Source organism: Euprymna scolopes, chromosome 11, assembly GCF_053919585.1.
Source record: "Euprymna scolopes isolate OS-2025 chromosome 11, ASM5391958v1, whole genome shotgun sequence".
NCBI classification, from domain to species: Eukaryota; Metazoa; Mollusca; class Cephalopoda; order Sepiida; family Sepiolidae; genus Euprymna; species Euprymna scolopes.
Window position 1 is genome coordinate 97,525,263 of NC_136492.1, and position 18,974 is coordinate 97,544,236.

An 18,974-nucleotide genomic window follows, 5' to 3' on the forward strand; every position below is an offset into this window, starting at 1 on the left:
TTGCTGCAAATATAAATATTGCTTCAGCTTCATATTGCTGCAAATATAAATATTGCTTCAACTTCATATTGCTGCAAATATAAATATTGCTTCATATTGCTGCAAATATAAATATTGCTTCAGCTTCATATTGCTGCAAATATAAATATTGCTTCAACTTCATATTGCTGCAAATATAAATATTGCTTCAGCTTCATATTGCTGCAAATATAAATATTGCTTCAGCTTAATATTGCTACAAATATAAATATTGCTTCAGCTTCATATTGCTACAAATATAAATATTGCTTCAGCTTCATATTGCTGCAAATATAAATATTGCTTCAGCTTCATATTGCTGCAAATATAAATATTGCTTCAGCTTCATATTGCTGCAAATATAAATATTGCTTCAGCTTTATATTGCTGCAAATATAAATATTGCTTCATATTGCTGCAAATATAAATATTGCTTCAGCTTCATATTGCTACAAATATAAATATTGCTTCAGCTTCATGTTGCTGCAAATATAAATATTTTTACAGACACTGAATATGTAATCTGCAAATCGGATTAAAGCCTGGCCTCGTCTATTGCATTCACTTTAGCACACACTAGAAGGGAGACCCGACGTTGTCCTGCATTTAATAAGGATGAACAATTGTTCCACCCTCCCATACTTTTATTGTGATTGAAATCTGTGAAATCGTCAATTTTCTAATCAAATCGATTGATTGCCTGCTCTAGTTAGGGACCCTCCCCCCACAGTGTACTGCGCACATGCCTCCCAGCAGTGACTTTATCCACAATACAGTGTAATCTACATTGCACTGTAGAGAATCTACTGTTGATTTTATAAAATTATTTGTAAGTAATGGCTTCATTTAAAGTTTAAAATGCAAAAGTCAAGTATCATGGTTAAATTGTGCGCTAAAAAACATTCATTTTGAATGCGTTCCTATCTTAACCAATTGTCGATTTTATGAAATTATTTTTATATAATCACTTAAATTAAAATTAAATATAGAAAAGTAAAGTATCGTGATCCAATTATGCTCTAAAAAGAACCAATTATTTAGAACACGCTTTTCTGCTTGTGCTGTGATAAAGCTTCTCAAATGCACTTGTGATGTTAGGTTGTATAAAAGTGTTAACTTTGGTCAAAATCGGACTTCCTTCTTTAATCGGATTTTTTCGATTATCGATTTTCGATACTTTTAAAACGCATTCCGATACAAAACATATGCAAGAACACTTCCAGACACATCAAGTACCTTTGGGTAAAATTTAAAAAAAAAAATGGCCCAGCCGTTTCCGAGTCCATAGAGAATGAACCCTCATAATCACAGAGACAAAATTCTTTTTATATAATAGATAGATGATTAGAGAAACATTAGATATAGTGGATCGTCTTCACTACATAATTTTATTTGGCATTATCTTTAAAAGAAGTTCAACATATTTCAAATGATAAAAGGGAGGCTATAATTTGTAGGACAAAACTACGCGAGGTAATACAAAGTTAAGTCAGTTGTAAGTGGCAGTGTTCACCTTCGTACTTCCGCATGAAGCATTGTTGTTCCCAAGGTCGCCACGTGCACAAGAAAAATAATTCAAGCTTCCATGAACATATGACGCACCCATCTGGCCAGCGAGGATGGTTTGTAGGATTAATAAATAAATATTATAAATGGTGGACATCGCTCAATATTATGAATCCTCAATACAGTATGATTCAAAATGGTGACCAAAACTCGGTCTGGATGTCTAGATAAAATTAACCTTTTTATTAACAGCTAGTATATTTTCTGATTAATAACTTCACAATCCCTGCACTTGCTCAGAAACCGAGCCCTTCTTATCCAAAACAATGTTATTTTTTTGTCCCAATTCAAAGTGCCTTTTTAGGGAGGTACATTTTTTCCACATTTAAAACTGACCTTGTGTCTAACTGTCCTTGTTAGGAAGCAATTAATTAGTGACTAGGAAGGGATACACAACACATATTCAATATTCACAGTCAATTGATATATCGCTACAAGTAACTGCTGAGGTAATGTTTTCTAAGAATGGTGTTAATGAAAATATGTAAGGAAGTTAGAACACCAGAGTTGATTGGCCAAATAAAGAGTTTCATGGATAAAGACCTTCATGTGTCTATATAAATAAATGCACAGTTTGATGTCAGTGTGGGAACTGTACACACAATTATTTGCGAGGAACTGAAGATGTAGAAGATTTGGGAAAAGTTTATCCCAAAGGTGCTCAGAAAAGATCATAAGTAAAGATGCTGTCATGCCAGTAGGGAAATGGTCGAACTGATCAACTCAGATCCTGCAGTTCTTAATGTTATGGTGACCTACGGTGAAAGCTGAATCAACTGCTATGACCCAGAGACCAAGGATATTACTTTAAAGGGAGCTAGAGTTTCATGTGTGTACTACCAATAAAAAAAACCCATACGAAAAATGTTTGGATACTTATTGAAAGCACCTCATATATATTTAAATGAATATATTGGACTCTTACTCTCACAATTGAGTGATCTGATCAACGTTTTGTTAAAACATCCTTTTAAAAAGCTTTCTATATTCTCTCTTTTCTCTCCCTCTATCTCTATCACTCTTACTTTCTCTCTCTCTCTTTCTCTCTCTCTCTCTCTCTCTCTCTCTATATATATATATATATATATATATATATATATATATAGAGAGAGAGAGAGAGAGAGAGTCATCCACATACAGTACTGTTTCACTGTATTCCAGCTCATCAGTGTGGCTAGACAGGCAACTATCTCAAGCCAGGATGGAAACCCGACCACCCGTACGACAGTCAAGGCTTTGAACCACTACGCCAATCAGCAGCTGTTGTATGGGCAGTGAATTAACGATGTTTTGACATCGTCCGAATAACTAAGTTCGATTTGTTAATACAAAGAGCATGGCTTAATATGGTAAAAGGTAATGCCAATGGTATATTGTGTATCACTTCTAAATATGCTCAATTCAAGATAAGGATCATTGTAGTCATCCACATACAGTAATGTTTCGCTGTATCACAGCTCATTAGTGTTTATCCAACTCCTCAGAGGAACAAAAAATTTTTTTCTGAGGAGATGGATAAACATCGAAAACCAATAGGTAAAGGAGATATACTTATTACGATGTATTGTTTGTCTTGCATATAATAAAAATTCTAGATTTGAAATTTAACGATTTCATATCATAAAATTTAAATTACTAAATTATGATTTGTTTGCTCTATCTGGTATATTGAGAAATTTTTATTTAGTTGGATTGTCTTTATAAAATACTAGCATGGGTGCCTGGCGTTGCCCGGGTGTTTAGAGGTGTGTGTTGAGCAAAAACAAAAACAAACAAAATGGTAGTAGGAAGGCAGGCTCGAACCCCTACCATGAAGGAGGAAAATAACGGGGAAAAAACGTGACGTCTTTGCTGTTACGACCACCGCCAAACCGGAAATGACGCAGGTTTAAATTAAGGCTAGACAATTGAAAAGAGGGGATGGCTTTCGAAAATATCGGCGAACAAAAGCAACCCCCTCCCTGTAGAAAAGTTCCCAGTTGAGGGTGAAGAAATTAATGTTTTTAGCCAATTTTTCGGTATTTGTTGTCTGAGGGGTCGATCTTAAAAACGATACTGATCTTGTGAAAATCCGTCGCCTCTGTTGAAAGTTTTAGGCAGACATGCAAACATACCTACATAGATTTATATATTTGTAGCTCAAATTTTCGACTCAAACCGATTAAAAAGCTTACCCTATCTCTGAATATCCTTTATGTAAAATTTCAAACGTTTAGACAAGAAATAGTCTTTAGTAATTTGGTAGAGACCGCAAAGGTAAAATTTTTTTTGTATAGGAAAATGTACACAGACAGACAGACAGACAGACAGACACTTTCATTTTTATAGATATATAGATAGATTACAGCCAATAATATTTTGTAAGACCGATAATCACTGGATTTCTATACCAGTAGATATATTGCATCGCATTATTCTGAAGTATATATATATATATATATATATATATATATATATATATATATATATATCTATAAAAGTGAAAATGTGTGTGTGTGTGTGTATGCGTGTGTGTGTGTGTGTGTGTGTGTCTGTATACACTTCCCTACCAAATAACTCTGTCAATTTTCTACAGACTCGAAATTTGACATAAGGGTTATTGAGATTTGGGAAAATCTTTTAAAACAGTTTTCGGACAGAATTTTGGCTGTTAAGGGGTCAAAGTTCAACGATTTGACATTTGAAAACTCTACCAAACTTCTCCGGCAATTTTAGATCTAAACACTTGAAATTTTAGATATAGGTTACTTGGACATAGATCTAACTTAATAACTTGATTTGCGCCCAAAACAATATATATATATATATATATATATATATATATATGTATATATATATATATATATATATATATATATATATATATATATATATATATATATACTAGCAAAAGTACCCATCGTTGATTGGGTTCAAAAACAGCCTACAGAAAATGGACTCTGATTTATGAAAGTACGATAGGTTATGAAAAGGAAGGGTTGTAAAGAGATAGCTTCGAATTTGGGGGTATCAAAACCAAAGCAAAATATGATGAAAGTAAAAATAAAATAGATAAACCCAATAATTTATTATACCATACCTGTTCACACTGAAACACTTATCACAATATTCTGTGGATCTATATTAAAAAATCTTGTTAAACTTTGTGACATATTTCCATTCTATGGAGGTCAGGCACGAACGAACACCCCATAATTGTATCATACCATATTTCTTCAAACTGAAACAGAATTATCAAAGTATACTTATGTAGATAGATATGAAAAGTCTTTATTAAAGTTTGTACCTATTTCCATCCTATGGAGGCCAGGCGCAAACACAGACCCCACAATTTTATTATACCATCCCTATTTAAGTTAAAACATACTTATCAAGGTATTATTATGTACATCTATATCAACAAGGCCGATAGCTATTAGTCGCATGCATTCGTGTAATGAATGAATGTGTGAATGTAGGATTGACATGAAATTCTTAAAGATAAACTAAAATGACTGAAAAATGTGCTGAAATGATTTAAATAAATAAAAAATAAATGACTCTAATAAACTTAAGGACGAATTGAATGTCCTTAAGAATGATTTGAATGCTTAAAAAATAACTGGAATCCTTCAAAGACAACTTGAATGATCTGGAGAATTACATGAATGGTTTGAGACTGACTGGTTGTAAAGTAGGTGATCATTTTACATCAAATTAATGCAGAAAAGTGATCCCCCACTTTATATCACAAAGTTACAAACATAAGTACAGCATGTAGTAAGAACAGATACTACACTTTGATTTTGGCCAAAAGGCCAAGAAAAGCTGTATTTATTTGCTCCCCCACCGAGCAAATTAGACACAAGGCCTATTTTTAATGTGAGGGGTGAAGGGGAAATGGGGACCAAGTCCCCGGGGAGTAGGGGAGCTGGAAAGTGACAATTGGTATGAAGGTTTGCTCCTACATTGACCAAGGCCGTATATGTGGGGCTGCCTCCACATATGGTCTTTACTTGCAGTATCTGTCGGAACAGATACTACATTTTGATCTTGGCTAAAAGGCAAAAAAAAAGGGTATTTATTTGCTTCCTCACTGAGCAAATTAGGCACAAGGCCGATTTTATATGTGAGGAGTGAAGGGGAAATGGGGACCAACTCCCCGGGGAGTAGGGGAGCTTGATAGTGACAATTGGTATGAACGGTTGCCCCTTCATTGACCAAGGTCTTATATGTGGAGTTGGTATTTATTTGCTCCCCCACCAAGCAAATTAGGCACAAGGCCGATTTCTAATGTGAGGAGTGAAGGGGAAAATGGTGACCAACTCCCCGGGGAGTAGGGGAGCTTGATAGTGACAATTGGCATGAAGAGTTGCCCCTACATTGATCAAGGTCTTATATGTGGGGTTTCCCCCACATATTGTCTTTGCTTGCAGTATCTGTCGGAACAGATACTACACTTTGATCTTGGCCAAAAAGCCATGAAAAGGGTATTTATTTGCCCCCTCACCGAGCAAATTAGGCACAAGGCCGATTTTAAAGGTGAGGAGTGAATGGGAATGGAGATCAACTCCCCGGGGAGTAGGGGAGCTGGCTAGTAACAATTGGTATGAAGGGTTGCCCCTACATTGACCAAGGTCTTATATGTGGAGAAGGTATTTATTTGCTCCCCGACTGAGCAAATTAGGCACAAGGCCAATTTTTAATGTGAGGAGTGAAGGGGAAATGGGGACCAACTCCCCGGGGAGTAGGGGAGCTCGATAGTGACAATTGGTATGAAGGGTTGCCCCTACATTGACCAAGGTCTTATATGTGGAGTTGGTATTTATTTGCTACCTCACCGAACAAATTAGGCACAAGGCCGATTTTTAATGTGAGGTGTGAAGGGGAAATGAGACCAACTCCCCGGGGAGTAGGGGAGCTGGATAATGAAAATTGGTATGAAGGGTTGCCCCTACATTGACCAAGGTCTTATATGTGGAGTTGGTATTTATTTGTTACCCCACCGAGAAAATTAGGCACAAGGCCGATTTTACATGTGAAGAGTGAAGAGGTAATGGGGACTAACTCCCCGCGGTGTAGGGAAGCTGGATAGTGACAATTGGTATGAAGGGTGGCCCCTACAGTGACCAAGGTCTTATATGTGGGGTTGCCCCCACATATGGTCTTTGCTTGCAGTATCTGCCGGAACAGATACTAGACTTTGATCTTGTCCAAAAGGCGAAGAAAATCTTAAAAAGCTAAGAAGAGCACCTATTAACAATAGACCTTTGATCTTAACCAAAAAGGCCAAGCGCAAAAGTGTTACGGACGGACGGACGGACGGACCGACCGACCGACCGACGGAGTGACTTATAAAGTCGCTTGCACGCGACTAAAAATACTTGTAAACCTTTTTTTTTATTTTTTTATTTTTTATTTCTATACTTTGTGGAACAGGCGCGTACGCAGACCCCACAATTTTAATGAACCACCGTTCTGCCAGATCAAACATACCCATTCCTGTGTCTCGATACATCTTCTATCATTATATGTGATCAGTTTTCTATAATAGTCAACCATATAGGAGCCTATTCGTGGCCAGACACACACACACAGAGGTTCAGTTTTATATATATATTATATATATATATATATATATGTATATATATATATATATATATATATATATATATATATATATATGATTACTTCATTTAATCACATAAATTAATATATGAAAGTATGAATTTATGCATGAACTTGAAATATTTACTTCAACAGTGCTTAATACGTAGGTAGAACTAGTTAGTAAGTTATAAAATATATATGGCAATTAAGCTACATAGAATATTCCGCGTTTCATCCACACTAGGATTCATCAGGTAAAAACCATATCGTTTTCTCACATATGTTACTTTTATATATGATTTTTGAATTAATTCATTGATATATATATAGCCATGTTATATATCATTTTGAAGCGCGTTTTTTGCTCTGTCGAATCGTGTTATTCGTTACCTTTTTCAATCTCTTCATTCATTTTTTTACAGACTTTTCGATATCCTGGACAAAATTCAAATCCACACGATTTTCTTGTTCCAGGTCAAACTAGACCGAAAAGCTGCCGAAACAACTCGTGATATCAATGATGTGTTTGGCCCAGGAACCACTAACAAACGTATGGCCCAACCGTGGTTCAAGAAATTCCGCAAATGTGACTAGAACCTCAGGCCGACTGCGGTTGATAACGAACATTTGAAAGCCTTAATTGAAGCCGATCCATTTGAACATTTGAAAGCCTTAATTGAAGCCGATCACACGAGAAGTTGCCGTTGAACTCGAGATCGACCACTCAACAGTCGTTTGCCATTTAAAGCAAATAGGGAAGTCAAAAAGTTGGATAAATGCGTGCTGCATGAATTCAACGATAATAAAAAAAATTGTCGTTTTGAGGTGTCTTCTATGCTCCTTCTGCGCAACAAAAACGATTCATTTCTCGAGTGGATTGTGACGTGTGATGAGAATTGGATCATCTACGACAACTGGCGACGTTCAGCACAGTGGTTGGATGCTGGAGAAGCTCCACAACCCTTCCCGAAGCCGAAATTGCACCAAAAACAGGTTATGGTGACTGTTTGGTGGTTTACGGTCGGTCTCATCCATCACAGCTTCTTGAATCCGGGCGAAACGATTACGGTGGCGAAGTACTGCCAACAAATTAATTAACGAAATACACCAGAAGCTCCAACGTATGTGTCCGAGATTGATCAATATGGAAGGACCAATTCTCCTCCATGACAACGCTCGTTCGCATGTTGCTCAACTGACCCTGCAGAAGCTGAACGAATTGGGCTACGAGATTCTGTCTCATCCGCCATATTCCCCGGACCTCTTTCCCACCAATTATCACTTTTTCAAGCATTTCGACAACTTCTGTGTCAAAAATGCTTCAAAAGCCGAAATAATGCAGAGTCGGCCTTCAATGACAGAACTCCAGATTTCTGTGCTAATGGGATAATTAAACTTGTTTCTCGTTGGCAAAAATGTGTCGATTCTAATGGTTTTTATTTCGATTAATAAAGGTTATTATGAAAGGAATTATGATCTTTTGAAGTTAAACATCAAAAACGACATTATTTTTGCACCAACCATTTAAAAACAGTATTTGCATCAAACGATTAATAAATAGAGTAATAATATTTTTATCATTATTAATTGTTTTTTGCGATCGCCTATGCTGTACATTTGTGTAAAAAAAAACAAACAATGTTATTTTATTTAATCGTTATTGCTTTATTCTATGTCTATAAAGGTCAGTTGGATCATTTGCGATTAGAACAAGTTTTTTTTTCTTCTCTTAAATGGCAAAATTTTTAATTTTGCTGCCCGTTGATTACACACAGAGCATCAATTATATGAATTGGTATTTGTTCGACGCATTTCTGTTTGCCAATGACGTAAAAGGTCATATTTGTTTAAGCGAGACGAACAACCATGGTGTAGAAATGACGTTTGGTTACTACAAGCGAATAATTATCGCCAAACTTGGAAACTGCCTCAGTGGCAGATGCATCGGTCGATTAAAAGGGCAGAGGATAATATAAAAATACCCCCCCCCCCAAAAAAAACCCGCATTGAACGAATGCAAACAACTCGAACCGGATATTTGATCGATTATAATGTGATAACAGCATTCTAAATACGAGATTCAAGTTTCCGGTCGCATTGTTTCGATGTGGAGTCAAAATTATTAATGGAACAATGCAAATATTGGTTCCACATACAGCATTCAAATCAAAGGGAATCTCCATGAGACTAAACATTTATAAAAGCTTCGAAAGTGATAAGAACAACAGGAATTTACAAGAAGGACCACAAGTAAAAATGATCCTTATATATTGATTTAGGAACAAGGGCACTACACGTTGTAATCCATGTTTTCTTAAATGCCATTTCCAACTGGTTCGGTGGTATTGCCAAGAAAGCAAATAATCAGTCATCACTTCTACATCATTTAATCATATATATATATATATATATATATATATATATATATATATATATATATATATATATACTAGCATTTACGCCCGACGTTGCCCGGGTGTTTGGAGGTGTATGTTGAGAAAAAAAAAGCGGTCAATTTTTTAAAATTTGACCCCTATTATGACCCCTTAACATTTATTTTTTGGGGCTCAAATCAAGTTATTAAGTTAGATTCATGTCCAAGGAACCTATATCCAAAATTTCAAGGGTTTAGATCCAAAATTGTCGGAGGAATTTGGTAGAGTTCTCAAAGGTCAAATCGTGTCTGTCTGTGTGTTTGTCTGTGTGCATTTCCCTACGCAATAACTCAATTTTTAGTCTACAGACTCGAAATTTGATATACAGGGTACTGAGATTTAGGAAAATCTTTGTGATCGGCTTTCGACCAGAAATTTGGCTATTAAGGGATCAAAGTTCAACGATTTGACCTTTGAGAATCTACTAAACTCCTCCGACAATTTGGGGTCTAAACACTTGAAATTTTAGATATAGGTTCCTTGGACATGGATCTAACTTAATAACTCGAATTGAACCCAAAACAATAGATTTTAAGGGGTCATAATAGGGGTCAAAGTTTTAAAAAATTGACCGCTTATTTTTTTGTTTGTTTTTTGCTCAACATACACCTCCAAACACCCGGGCAACGCCGGGCGTAAATGCTGGTATAGATAGATAGATAGATAGATAGATAGATAGATTAAATAAAAATATTGTTGAGATGATTAATCAGAATCGGAAAAATTTATAGTTTTGAAGGTATCTTTGATTTCAAAACGTTTCTTTTATTTTCTTGACAAATACAAATTTATTTATTTATTAGAAATTGTTCATTTACGACACAAGGCTAAGAGCCACAGAATAGGTTGTAAATCCCATTCCCAGATTTAACACTAAACTCAAATGAGGATGCATAGTCCTTGAACCTAGTAAAATTTCACACTAGCAGGATTTTCTTGTTGTCTGGAAGTTACACATCTTTTCTGTACCCGGTATCCCACATTTGCAATTTGTAGTGCTAATAGATTGGTGATAGTAATGGGGTGTCGTCGTTGGTTTTTTAAATCTACTCTATTCCATCGATGATGGTACGACCTCTCATCCAGTCTCCGCCACACAATGGCTTTCTTCCACTCTTTCTGACCCTTTATGTGTGGTTTCATCTGTACCACATGCAACTGTTGAAATGGTTTTACTCTATGATTGAAGTAGTGTTCCCCCACTTAATTATCTTGTTTAAATTTTTAGGCAATTCTCGTTTGAGTAGATCCTTTCTGATTGGAAGAAATGTTTTGTCATTTTGGACATCAGTTTCTGTGCTGATGATTAGAGATCCTTAGCTGACGTATTCCTGTGGTCCAGTATCGCTATGGATCAGCCTTATCTCCATCACTTTCTGGAAGAGATTCTTTGCGATTTTTACCGCAGATTTCCATTAGCCTTGCTATTGTAAGAACTGACAGGTGCGTGTGTAAAACACCATTTTTTTTTGCAAAGATGGAAAATTCCTGACTGAGTGATTGATACCACTACCAGGTTGTCTCTGAACCCATCTTATGCCGTCTTGTCATTCCACATGTTAAAATATGGTCTCACCTCTGGGTCAAGATGTACTTTGTCTTCTGACCATCCACAATTACCTGCTGCCACAGTTGCATACTTATGTCTTCCTTTGTGGCAATTCAAGCAACCTTTCCTATTTCACAGAAATATATTCAGTTTCCCTGACACCATCATCATTTACATACTTGCTGTCTACTCCAGGGATGTATACTCTTAAGTGTGTCTGCAAAAAACATCTTGTCATGATGGTACAGAACTAAAACGTTGTAAACTCACAACTGCATCAACATTCTTTTTTCATTATTGCTTTCAATGGCTTATGATTGGTCAGCACTGTAATCTGTTGACCAAATGTATACTTTTTTTTTTTTTTTTTTTACACAGTGATCACCACTTATCAAGGCCCGGAAGCCTCTCAGGGATAAGGGTTATTGCAAGTACATTACGTTAGTGTGGAGATTTGATGAAGTGTTTACTTAAGGGGGCGGTTCATTAGGAATTTGTTAATGTTGGACTTGAAGACATCCAAGTTGTAGTCCAGTGGGAAGCAGGCAGACGAAACAGAGTTCCACAGGCGTGCAGTTCTAAGAAAGAAGCTTTGTTCATGGAATCCGCGTTTTGATTTAGGCACAGATAAAGAGTGGGGGAGATTTTTCACAGTGGATTCAGCTAGACGAGTGTTTTTCGTGAAAGATTGGCGAGGGGGGACCAGAGATTGGAGTTCAGACGAGCATCTGCCATGGAAATAACGATAAAACAAGGATAGGCTCGCAACGTCTCTTCTGTGGGAGAGAGAGATTGCAGGGTAGAGAAAAGGGCATCCTCCACTAAGCCACGAAGTCTATTTTGTACTCTGTCAAGGCAGGATAGGCTGTTTTTAGCAGCTCCTGCCCAGATATGCCAACAGTATTCCATCCTTGGACGTACTTGGCTTTTATATAGATAGAGAATTGCATCCGTAGTGAGATATCTTCTGGAGCGGTAGAAGGATCCCACTATCTTTCCAGCGACCTTGACAACAGACTTGATGTACGTGTTCCATTTCAGATCAAGAGTAAAGGTCAAACCAGAAGCTTGTCAAAACACGGGACCTCACCCAGACGAGAGCCATCCATCACAATTGATGCCAGATGGGGATCAGAGCGTTGATGATGTAAGGATAGGAGTTTGGTTTTGGATGCATTAAAGGTAACCAGCCACGTCTTCCCCCACTGAACCACGCGCTCGAGATCAGAGGAGAGAGAATCAGAGAGAACTTTGTCATTTACAGCCTTTGATGTGTTGTCGTAGATGGTCGTGTCATCAGCATAGATGTCAACGAATGATTTAAGTATGTGTTTAGGGAGGTCATTGATGTAGATCAGGAAGAGAGTTGGGCCCAGGATTGACCCCTGAAAGACTCCAGCATTTATATTGCAGGCCTCCGATTTTTGTCCATCTACCACTACTCTTATGAGCCTATCGGAGAGAAATGATTTAATGATTGAGAAAACATTTCCAGTTATACCGTAGCTGGAAATCTTGTGAAGTAGACCCTTATACCTGGTGAAACCATTCACATGTGTATACTACTGCTAACAGTTATTTTTCAGCCTGTGAATATCTGATCTCCGTGTCTGTAAGCGCTCGATTGATATAGGTTAATGCTTGACTTTTTGTAGCAATGCAGCTCCAATGCCTTTTCACTTGCATCGCACTGAATGACCCACAGTATTTGTGGTCATAGTATCTCAATACTCACTAGCGTTTTGATTTTCTCAAAAGCCTTTTCATCAGCGACCCTCTGAAATATATCAGGAGCTGAAGCAATGCTTAATAGAATATAAATAAAAACCGATCTTATGAAGTAGCAAATGTTGTAAAGCTTCCACTGGCTTCATCTAATTTTAGATGTCAAAATTCATCACGCAGATCCAGAGTTGAGAAGACTTTAATGTCAGCAAGTTCTGGGAGTAAATCATCCAATATAGGTAACCGGAAGTGTTCCCGTTTAACAGCTTTATTTAGTGGTCTTAGGTCTATACATATATATTAATGTCCATATTTTAACTACTAGTGTTAATGCGCTTATAATTGGCTCATTTACCAGTTCAATTACTTTCTTTTTTACAAGTTTTTCGAATTCAGTTTTCAATTTGTCTTTAATTGCTATTGATATTTTCCATGCTGCTGCAATATTAGGTGTGACGCTCGGATCCACCTCCAAATGGTAATTCATCCAATTCCTCTTTGAATACATCTTTAAATTTTGCTATAATGCTTCTCGCGTGCTGACTACATCCAGTTGTGATACTTTGGCAACTCTCTTGAACTTGCTATTATTGGCTGTAATGAATGCCATCTGCTGAATTGCAGTAGCCCCAAGTAATGGATGGATATTCGCCTTTATAATTACAAACTTTATTGCATATTTCTGTCTAGTTTGAGGGTTTATTATTTTCACCCACCACTTCCCTCCATTTCTGCCTCATTCCATATGATAAGAGTCTTCTCAGAATGTTGAAGTGTTTTCCACACCACATGCTTCTCAGTCAATATATTGACCGATGCTCCACTATGAAACTGAAAAACAATTAGCTTTCCTGTCACCATCATTTCTGCCTTTATTATCGCTTGTCTTATAGAATTTATTTTTCTTTTGTCACCACCACGTGTCCATAGTCTGAACCACTGCAACTGTTGTGTTTCGATTGCATGGATATTCTTTTTGCTCACGAATACGCATTTCATAGCAAAGTGGTTATTTCCATAACATTTGAAACACGTCTTCCCAAACCCAGGACATAACTCTTTGCTCGGTTCTTGTCACAACACATATGTGCTACGCTCTCTATCACTTTTGGACGAAGGTTTTCTCTTAGGTTTAAAATCAACTCTATTCATTTGCTCAGGTTTCAGGATTTTGGACTGTATCGTAACGTTTTCTGACAGCTTACACAAATTTATGTATCTTTGTGAATCTTTCTCATTTTTTTAAAAGTAATTCTGCTTGTGTATGTGGTTTATGTATTCCAAGAATTATCTGATCCCGTAATACTGATGAGACACAACGTACAAAGGGACGTAATAAATGTTTCAGCAGTTTCTGATTCTCCTCGTTTCCTTGCATGGAACAAGTAACGTTCGTATGTTTCGTTTGTTTCCCCCTATAGCGTATTTTATCGAACACCTGAATTATGTCATGGGGTGTTCTCTCATCTTCAGGAGTTAAAAATTACAACCCATAATAGACTTTCAATGTCTCGTCTCCCAGTTTCTGAAGCAAAAGGGCCGTTTAGTATTATACTGAGTGTCTGGCAAGATAGGTAATAATTATGCCATTTCAGCTTAAAAAGTTTCTAATCAGCTGATAAATTATTTTCCATATGCTGGTGTAATGGGGGTCTTATACCAGTCACAGGTCCATTTCTTTCTTCCATGATGAGTTCAACCATTTTTTAATCCGCGTGCACACAAATTAAACAAAACAATAAAGCATTACTTATCTGCGTTCGTCTTCATAAACTACATTCTCCATTTTTTTATTTTTTATTTTTTATTACATTTTCACCCCAAACAAGGCATATTGCCACTTTGTTGTAGGAGGCTACTATCAGGGACATGGACATCAGGGGTACTGTGTAGGGAGTTGGGCAGCAAGATGTCGGTTCACGTTGCACTTGATCTTCTGCATGTCAGTACAGTTGGGGAAGCAGGGACCCGGCAGGGAATTCCAAAGTTTAGCTGTCCTGGGGAAGAAACTACTGGAGTAGAAGGCTCTCTTACATCTAGTGATCTCTACTGTGAAGTGGTGGGATTTAGCTGCTTGTTGGGTTTGTCTGGGGTATTTACGTCGAGGGGGCACAAGTGCTTGCAGTTCGTCAGAGCATTCATTGTTAAAGTACTTGTAGAAAAGGCAGAGGGATGCAACATTTCATCAATGGAACAGGGGCTGAAGTTTAGATGACAATTCAGGACCTATCAGATTGGCGACTCTCTTTTGAACCTTGTCTAGGAGCGAGAGACTAGTGGTAGCTGCACCAGCCCAAATATGACAACAATACTCCATACATGGGCGAATGGTGGTCTTATAGAGATATTGGATACTTTCGGGCGTTAGTATCTTTCTAGCATGGTAGAGAGAACCTACCTTCTTCGCAGCGGTCCTGGCGATACTCTTGATGTAATTGTTCCAACTCATGTTCTCTGAGAGTGTTAGGCCAAGGAGTTTAAACGATGTACTTTCAGATAAAGAGTCATTGGCCATTGCTATTGGTAGTAGAGAAGGTTTCTTGTAATTATTGAAGGAAACGAGTTTAGTCTTTGCAGCATTGAATGTGACCATCCATTTATGTCCCCATTCCACTACAGATCTGAGGTCATCCTCTAGTGCTTCTGCTATTTCTTTAGATATGTGTTCATTTGTTTTCCTGTCGTGTCTGTTATAGAGTGTGGTGTCGTTAGCATATATACCCATCTCACAGGCAATTTTGTCAGGGAGGTCATTTATGAATATTAGGAATAACAGAGGTCCCAGGATACACCCCTGAGGCACTCCCGCATTTATATCATATTGTTTAGATGTACGACCGTCAAGGACAACCTGGATTTTACTCTTATCAAAGAAGGATTTAATTATGTCATGTATTCTTCCAGTGATACCATATGATCTGATTTTCCTGAGAAGACCTTCATGCCATACCCTGTCAAAAGCCTTAGATATATCTAGAGCTACCGCTCTACCCTCCCCCGCTTTGTCCAGTGACTGGTATATACGTTCTGAGATTACAGGTAGGATGTCTGCTGTTGAACGGGCTTGTCTAAATCCATATTGTTGGTCAGTCAGAAGTTTAGCATCTGTAAGATGATGGACTAGAGCTTGGTTAATTATTGTCTCAAATATTTTGGCGAAAAGTGGGAGGAGGCCAATGGGGTGATAATTTACTGGGTCAGTTCTTTCGCCAGAATTCTTGAAAACTGGTACTGCAGAAGCAGTTTTCCAGCAGGCAGGAAAGCAAGATTCATTAAGGCATTGGTTGTAAAGTTTGGAGAGAACTGGAGCTACTTCGGCAGAGCACCTTTTTAATAGCACAGCCGGGATGAGATCAGGTCCATATGCTTTTGCAGTGTCAAGATTTCTTATGATAGCATGCACCTGAGAAGGGGTGATTTTCAGATTCAGATTACATTCCCCATTTCCTCCTTCACGCTTAAACATCCTTTATTATTTCCGCTGCCAACATGTTTCATTATTCGTTTATATGAGAATGGCGATAGATAAAATGCAACACAACACATGCAGAGCATCCGATAGTATGGTTTCTTTATTCAGAGACAAAACTACAGTGACACAACTTAAGGCGGTATACACTTTAATTAGTTCTTTATGCAACACATGGAAGAGCCATAATAGATACTTTATTTAGCGTCCACTATGAATAAATATAGTTAATTACTATCACATCTATTTTTAAATGCAATCGAATCTCCTAAATTCATGTATGTCTTGAGAATGGTATAAAAGCGTATTTACAAAATAGCAACGTGTGTTCAATGCATTGTATACAACTATGAGGGGCGTGCAATAAGTAATGCCCCTGACCCACTTCCCATAGCAGTAGAGTAACGAAACTTGGAACAGTTATTAATCTTTCTCTACATAGGAACCACCCAGAGTTATGCATTTCTCCCATCGTTTGATGCAGCTCTGGAGACCGTTTTTGTAGAACACCCCAGGTTGGTCCTCCAACCACAACGTGACTTCAGAAATCAAGGCTACATCATCTGGGAAACGCTTTCCTTTCAAAAACAATTTCATGGCTGGGAAGAGGTGAAAGTCAAAGGGTGCAAGGTCAGGAGAATAGGGAGGATGGGAGAAGATTTCATAACCACACATCCGTGCTTCTGATCTAGTGACATGTGAGTTGTGGACCGGAGCGTTGTCCTGCAGGAGGAGGGTACCTTTGCTGATCTTGCCCCGCCTCTTGATTTTGATAGCTTCCCTTAATTTCCTCAAAAGTGAAGCATAATAGACTCCTGTAATTGTGGTCCCTTTGCCAGGAAATCTGTCATCACTAATGGAAAACATATGTTGGGATGAGAAGAATTCCCTTTCTTCATTTTGTGTGCACTGGATGTATCAGTATTAGCCATAAACTTTATCAGCAACAGTCATTTGTTTCTACAAGTTGGCGGTTCATCCACATTACGTGACTATTATTGAAGAAGGTTCGTTTAGTTCCACTCAGCGATATGAACTGATATGCTTCAATTGATTTTAAAAGACAATAAATTGCTTCTTATTCTAAAACAATGCCGATTAATTATTGAAATGTTCTCCAATTGTCACTTAATGAAATGATGATATTTCGAAATAGTTGTTGGTAGCAGCAGCAGCAACAACAACAGCAGCAGCAACAGCAGCAGCAGCAGCAGCAGCAGCAACAACAACAACAACAACAGCAACAATAATAATAATAATAATAATAATAATAATAATAATAATGTATCTTATACAAAATGAGCCTGAAAGTATCCTAACTGCTATAATCTGACAGCGCACACACACACACAGACATGCACACACGCTCGTGCGCGCATCACACACGAAACTTCTATCACACAAAATTTCTCCCGCTGAATAGGAATTTGCACCTCCTACACTGATGATTGCGAACGCATGAAACACCAGTGTCTGTAGGTATAAAGAATAATTATTATTTATACTCATATTTATCAAGCTCCTTTAAGAATACTTAAGGATGAGCACTGTCTGAGAAATAAAAACTAAAAGGCTAAACCAGCGTTTTTGCAACGTTCAGGATTTCCGCTCGTTTGAACAATTTAGACTCAAATTTGGCGTTTGTAAATTGTTAATTCCCTTCATTCCTGTGGTAATTGTTTGGTGGCCCGGGGGTGAAGGTTTAGCACATGTAGTCAAAGGTGGCTTCGTGGCTGGATTCGAATCACCCAACCCGTAGGAATTGTCACCTCCTACACTGATGATTGCGAAAGCATGAAACACTAGCGTCTGTAGGTATCTTGAGTTGAGCATATTGAGCAGTGATACACGAATTACCATTAGTGTATTAAGCTATGCTCTTTATGTAAACAAATCGAGCTTAGGTATTTCGGACGATGTCAAAACATCGTTAATTCACTACTCGCACAGCAGCCACCAATTAGCGTAATGGTTAGAAGCCTTGACTGTCGAACAGGCGGTCGGGTTACGATCCTGGCTTGAGGTAGTTATCTGTCTAGCCGCACTTATGAGCTGTGATACAGCGAAACAGTACTGTGTTGATGACTATATATATATATATATATATATATATATATATATATATATATATATATATAAAATGAAAATTACAATTGAATTTACCAAAATGATCCAAGATTGTAAAATTAAAGTAAATTATAAATATTAAAGAATTAATATTTATAAAATTATCTCAGCCAGATATAAAAGCTCGATAAAACCAAATAGGAAATAGAGCTTATAATATTTTTCTTCTCTCTCTTCTTTCTCTTCCCAGATCTTTCTTATTTATATTTATGTCTCGGAAGTAGAGTGAAAAGCACATCTTATTTTTCTTTTATTAATATTATTGGAATCTTTTCTTTTTTTCTTTGTACACATTTTTATGAATTATTCCATGGATTTCTGCCTTTGGATTATTATGGACCATCTTCTTCCAATTACGGGATTTCCTTGGATTTTACTTGTACAAATGTACATTCTTTTAACTTTCTTGAAGTTTTACATTTGGATTTTACAGTCACTGGATTTTTTATCTTCCACCAGTCTATCCATTCGTGTGTAATCACCATTTTCTTTACCA

At 37.3% G+C, this 18,974-nt stretch overlaps 1 pseudogene; it reads right to left on the reverse strand.

Annotated features, from left to right (window-relative positions):
- Positions 1-5,237: 5,237 nt before the first annotated feature.
- On the reverse strand, positions 5,238-5,395 carry LOC145288447 (U2 spliceosomal RNA; annotated as a pseudogene).
- Between the last annotated feature and the right edge of the window lie 13,579 nt (positions 5,396-18,974).